The sequence below is a fragment of the Bactrocera tryoni genome, chromosome 3 (genome assembly GCF_016617805.1).
Source record: "Bactrocera tryoni isolate S06 chromosome 3, CSIRO_BtryS06_freeze2, whole genome shotgun sequence".
NCBI lineage: Eukaryota > Metazoa > Arthropoda > Insecta > Diptera > Tephritidae > Bactrocera > Bactrocera tryoni.
This window is the reverse complement of record NC_052501.1, coordinates 48,738,981-48,745,900: the sequence shown is the minus strand read 5'-3', so window position 1 is coordinate 48,745,900 and position 6,920 is coordinate 48,738,981. Positions and strand designations below refer to the sequence as shown.

At 35.2% G+C, this 6,920-nt stretch overlaps 1 long non-coding RNA gene across 1 annotated transcript; it reads right to left on the bottom strand.

Moving 5' to 3' along the window:
- Positions 1 to 700: 700 nt before the first annotated feature.
- Positions 701 to 1,206, bottom strand: LOC120771619. The gene is made up of 2 exons (XR_005704987.1): positions 990 to 1,206; positions 701 to 917 (listed from the first exon to the last, which is right to left on the bottom strand). It is a non-coding gene; the product is annotated as an uncharacterized LOC120771619 (long non-coding RNA).
- Positions 1,207 to 6,920: the final 5,714 nt, after the last annotated feature.

The following is a 6,920-nucleotide window of genomic DNA, read 5'->3' as shown; positions in this document are numbered from 1 at the left end:
AAATAATAAATAATCCAGTTAATGAAACGATAAAAGGAAAAATCGCAAATACAAAAGGTTGTCAGTAAAATCAAATAAACCCGCATAATAAAGTTGCATCTCTTAAGCACCTACCCGTATATTAAAATGCACATTGAAATATATGTGATATGTTTCATACCAAAATCCGTTCTCTACACACACGGATAAATATGAATCCTTCAAGACATACTTCTGCTGTCAGAACGTATTCCGCGCTTCGGCTACTCCACCAGTAGTACGTCGAAATACATACTTATACGTATAATACTAGGCAAAATATTCACCTAGGGGGCCCAGGATGTTTAAATGAGTTAAGCATCCACCCTCTCTACCCAGAAAAACTAGCGCATCCTAATAAAATAGCGCAATTCACCACAGGATGCCACTGCAACACAACACCAATTTAACTCACCAAACCTCTACACCAACCCAACCAACAAAAGGAGTGGACAACGGGGAAGCTGACACAATTCGTTTCCACAATTCGCCACGCACTCATCGCTGATACACATTGGCTTTTTACGCCCGTATCTATTACTCATCGCTGATACACATTGGCTTTTTACGCCCGTACCGTACGTCCCGCTACAGTTTTTCAACATCGACAGCAGCGACCTATCTACATCGACAACATTCGTTACTTAAATAATCGAAATATTTAACTTTAAGAAAAGGAATATTTGTAAAAAGTCAAATACTTCTTTAATAAATCATTTGTACAATATACACTTTAGTGCTGCGGTCTTTTTATTCCGAATGTGCGTGATTACCAATTTAATAATTTTATGATTACCACAATACAAATAGAGACACATACATACTATGTATGTATCTATTTGTTACAAAACTAAACAGTCACTATTTGTCCACATTGTTCTTAGTTTGTTCCCTTCCATCTAAAAATATTAAAATTAGTTTTTGTAAATATACTGGCACATAATATAATTAGCAATATAAAAACCGCTTACCTCTACCGCTTTCTTTAAATCTTTTGCTTACGTTTTCATCTTCTTCCTTCTGTCAATCACCATTCACAATAGCAAAAATCTGTCATTTTTAACCAATGTTGCCTACTAAATTCAGCAAGCAAGCAGCACTTTGGTAGAATCGTGTCCGATGTATGTAAAAGAATATACAGCGTATTTAAAAATTAAATTCCAGAATGGACAGAACTAGGGATGGTAAACTCGATGCCGATTCTACTCGAGAATCGAGTTTTCTCGTAAAACAATCAATTTTTCGGAATCGATCTTCAGTAGTCGAAGTCGATTAAGAATCGATTCTTGACATTTAACTTTACTATTAATTAAGTGACTAGTTTCAAGGTATACATACTACATACGAGCACAAGAAAACTCGCGATTCTAAATTCTTGACGATAAATTTATTAAAATGGCGCCTAGTGCTGTATGGATTTACTTTAAAAAAATAAACAACGGGTCGAAAGTTCAGTATCACCAATGTGGAAAGCAATTAAAATATAATAATAGTACGTCTAGCTTAATCAAACATTTCGAAAGATCACATAAATTTTCCTTTTCTGTTTCTAATCCTAATCAAAATCGCACATTGAGTGAAAAAGAGAGTGACAAGTAGCTTATTGTTCTTTTACTTATTTTAAATTTATTTGAAAACTTATTCTATGCAATTTTTTTCCCATTTTCTGTTAGTCTGGCCCAAAATATAGAGACAAACGCACAAATTTCGGTTTTCAGAAACCATATATATATTTTATTTCATCTGAATAGTGAATATTAAATTTTCTATGACATAGTCAAAAAACATAATTATCAATAAAAGTAAAAATAAATGTTGACTTTGTTTCATAATATTTACGAAATTTATGTAAAAGTGATTTATTTTTAACCTTTTCGTGTTTGAGTTGCTTACAATATAGAAAATAACTACAATCGATTATCTGTGATGATCTCTATTCAGTATATTCAAAATGGCGGACAAGAGTTCTTTTTGGTTTTGTGACCTGTTAATTACCCAGCCCTATTCTCATGCCCTCACAAAAGTCACCAACATCACTACAGTGATGTTTCTCACTGTAGTGAGGGTTACCTTATTCTGGCGAAAATTCAAAGGCTCAAATGCTCACTATTATCGCAAATATCTATGACGTGTGAAAGCAGCCATCATAATAGAAAACATCTGTGTTTGTTTTGTTTTAAATCAATATTTTACATTTTTAAAAAAATTGGGAATTGTGTGTTATAATTAGCATGGAGGAACTATTATTTGTATATGCGGCAATTGTTGTGGAGGAGGAATCGGGCGGTAGGAGGAAAGTGTTAAAGGGTTTGCGAGACAAAAGAGATCCTTTTAGTATGCAGGACACAACATTTATTAATACATTTCGATTCCAAAAATCGCTATGTAAATTACTTATAAGTGAATTGGTGCCGCATGATGTACAGAAGTCAAATATACCTTTTGATCTGCGTTTCCTGGCGTGTTTGTATTTTTACGGGCATGGCTCTTACCAAAAATGCGTTGGTAATAGTTATATGCTCTCTATGAGCCAGCCCTCTGTGTCTAGAACTCTGCCCTTTATTTCGAAATTAATTGTGGATGTTAAGGGAATTTATTTCCCTTCAAGCGCGCAGGATGTTTCAGATACAAAGAAGAGGTAAGATAAATAAATAAAAATAAATGTATGTAAACGAATAAATAAATTTTTTCTTAAAGATTTTACACGAAATTTGGGATCAAGGGCACAATCGGCGCAATCGATTTTACCCATATTGGGATTGTTTCACCCTCAAGCACAGACGCCACTACTCCTCTCTCAATTTTTATGAACAGGAAAGGATTTTACAGCCTTAATGTAGAAGCAGTACGTAATGTTCTATATTATACAAACTATTTACCAATCTTTCTATTAATACATATGTATATATTTGCATTTTTGGCAGGTTTGTGATCATCGACTTCTGTTCACCGCTGTCAACGCGAGATTTCCCGGATCTTGCCATGATTCTGGTATTTGGACCACATCCCCAACACGTATGCACCTCACAAATACCTATAACACGCAAAGTGATTCGTGGTTGTTAGGTGACCAAGGATATCCATTGGAGCCATGGCTGTTAACGGCAGTCGCTGAACCTTCAAATGCAAGGGAAGTGCGCTACAATAAGTTGCACGCCAAAGCACGTAATACCATTGAGAGAGCCTTTGGTGTTTTGAAGTCACGATTCCGGTGCCTCTCAAAACACCGCATTATTCATTACAGACCTGAAAAGCGTCGTTTGTTATTTACGCGTGCACAATTCTTCACAACATTTTACTGAAGCATGGTGTGGCTGCAGACCTTGGCTTCGAAGAAGTTTTAGAAGAATCACAAGACTCCGAAATTGTTTTCGAAAACCCCAATTTTAGGGAGTATTATGTATGTATATATTTCCAGTGGCGTTATGTACTATAAATATATATATATATAAATATATATACATATATACATTAGGGTGATTCAAAAATTTTTTTTTTTTTTTTTTTTCAATTGGTACTCGCAAAAATAGGTTCCTAGACACCTCTAAGAAAGCCTCTCCAAATATGAGTTTTTAATTGTAACGGGAAGGTCCTCCGCCTAACGGTTTTCTATTTTTTCTTATTATCAGATAGAAAATTATTATGAATGATGAAACACGTAGTTTTGTAGGAAATTTACTGCTCTATAAAAATGGTCTACTATGATATTTCGATTAAGTTAAGCGTTTACGAGATATTCATCGTCAAACATCAATGCATATTAGGGTGGATCAAATAAATTTTTTTTTTTTTTTCGTTTGGTACTCTGAAAAATAGGCTCCTAGACACCTCTAAGAAAACCTCTCCAAAAATCTATTCATAATAATTTTTTTTCATTGAGTTATAAAATTCATAAGAAATAAAAAATGTTCCCAAAAATAATCAAACTTAAACTGTTAATATCTTTTAAACGGTTGGGTTTACGAAAAAATCATAAGAGACCATATTTTAGAGCATTCAATTTCCTACAAAACCTAATTAACAAAATATTTTTTCAAGTAGTTGGAAGCGAGATATAAATTTTTCTATCTTATAATAAGAAAAAATAGAAAACCGTTAGGCGGAGGACCTTCCCGTTACAATTAAAAACTCATATTTGGAGAGGCTTTCTTAGAGGTGTCTAGGAACCTATTTTTGCGAGTACCAATTGAAAAAAAAAATAAAATTTTTTTTGAATCACCCTAATATACATACATATATGTAAGTTACTTATTGTCTCTGTACATTTTACTCCCTCTAAGAATGAATAAAAAGACATCTACATATGTTTAAATAATTCATTTTATTTTATTTTTATTTATTAAAGAATTCATTTTATTTAATTTAATTTTTTTACATTTTTATTTAATTTTTTTTTATTTTTTTACATTTTTATTATTGCTTATCTAATTTTTCAGACAATTTAGCCATAACCTCGGACAGCGAGGTTAGTGCTTTTGTCATTTGGGTCAGCACCCCTGTCATCTGCACATTTTGCTCTACAATTTTCCTTTGTAGAGCAATGGCCTCCTCCTCTCGCTTTTCCCGATCCTCCATTTTCTTTAGCACTGTCCCAAGCATCTTCGCTGCAGTCAATGTTTCAGGAGGGATGTAAGAAGGAGATGGCATAGGAGAAGATAAGATGGGAGGAGATAAGGAAGAAAGCGGAGGTGATGGTGAGGAAGAAAAATTAGGTGATGGCGAGGAAAAAAAATTTAAAGTCAGAGCAGGAAAAGCTGGAGCAGGAGATGTGGCTGCTGGCGAGGATGCTGGAGAAGGCGATGCGACTATTGGTGTTGGCGCTGGAGCAGGCGAAGTGACTGCTGGCGAGGTGCTGGAGCAGGCGATGCGACTGTTGGTGTTGGCGCTGGAGCAGGCGATGTGACTGTTTGTTTTGGCGCTGGAGCAGGCGATTTGACTGTATTTAAATACAACGGCAAAACCTGTAAGTATAAAACGGACCAATTATTGCCTCATATATACATAGTCCGACAAATATTAAATTAAAATATTACCTGGTGACCCAAAGTCGCAACACCCGGCAATCCATCCACCGCTGCTGCTCCAAAAGTTGAAATTGCTTGCTCCTCGAATTCGCTCATTCCATTTACCGGAGGGCCTCCACCAATCTCTTGCGCATGTGCCTTCAGCTTGCGCGCTCGCGATCGCAACTGATGTTTCCAATTCATCAATGACTATGGAAACATATTTTAGTAATGTGAAACATACCCAAGCATTTATGAACTTACCTCCCTCCACTTGGCTGCCGACCGAGTTGGACCTCTTAAGGCATTAAAATTATCTGCTAACTCCGACCAAAGTAATTGCAGCCCTTGAGGGTTGGTCGGAGTTAGCTTCCCCGTTGCAACTCAGGATGCTGTTTGCAAAACATTATGTAATGTTGCAGCTGCTCCTGACTTGTCCTTTCCGTTTTTGTACGCCTAGGAATATATGAAATTATTGTATATATATATGTATATTTAAAATTTGCAAAATAACTTACATATGCTGATTATCCATTGTGGTGTACTTTTTTGTTTGCTTATTTTTCTTAAAACAGCTGTTTGACAGCTAAAAGCTTTTTACCTCACGTGGTGACTTTTTTAAGTTTTTTTCTTATGAGGTTTGAGCAAGAATAGCCTCACAAAATATGCCTCACAAAAAATCTCTAAAATTTTTCCTCTCAACTCAGTTGAGAGGTTTTTTCAGAATAGGGCTGCCCAGGTCTCAAGTTTGAGTCAATATTTTGAGTCTATCGATAGAGACTGCTTAGTGAATAGTAACTAGTCACAAATTGAGATTTTACTTTAAAATGTCTCAAATAGAGACTGGAGACTGGTAACAGAATCCCGCTATTAAATCATATTGTGATAGTCCACAAAGCAATGAACGTGCATACCTCGATCGCATTCAGCACATATCTTACGTGAATTTTTTTACAGAACGCACATCGTTTTTGTTTTCCATTTGGAATAGCAGCTAAAACATGTTTTGCAATAGTCCTGTTTTGTTTGAGTGTACGAACTGGGCGACCAAGTATTTTCGGATCTGAAAGATCAGAATGTATCGGGTGATTTTTTAAGAGCTTGATAACTTTTTTTAAAAAAAAAACGCATAAAATTTGCAAAATCTCATCGGTTCTTTATTTGAAACGTTAGATTGGTTCATGACATTTACTTTTTGAAGATAATTTCATTTAAATGTTGACTCATGTGGTTTCAACAAGATGGCGCTACATGCCACACAGCTCGCGATTCTATGGCCATTTTGAGGGAGAACAATTCATCTCAAGAAATGGACCCGTAAGTTGGCCACCAAGATCATGCGATTTAACGCCTTTAGACTATTTTTTGTGGGGCTACGTCAAGTCTAAAGTCTACAGAAATAAGCCAGCAACTATTCCAGGCTTAACAGGAAGACAACATTTCCGAAGAAATTCGGGCTATTCCGGCCGAAATGCTCGAAAAAGTTGCCCAAAATTGGACTTTCCGAATGGACCACCTAAGACGCAGCCGCGGTCAACATTTAAATGAAATTATCTTCAAAAAGATAAATGTCATGAACCAATCTAACGTTTCAAATAAAGAACCGATGAGATTTTGCAAATTTTATGCGTTTTTTTTTTTTTTAAAGTTATCAAGCTCTTAAAAAATCACCCGATATATGCAAATAGCTTCGCGCTACCATACTAATGAAGTCAAGATAAGAAATCCTTTCATGACTTATGTTATATAAAACGAATGCATTATACATACAAATATCAAAACAGTTTGTAAAAAGCTTGAAGTACCACTTTTTTCCTCTAATTTTTACAGGGTATTTATTAATATGCCAATCTAACTTATCAACACCTCCCATGTACTTATTATATTGTGATATTACAT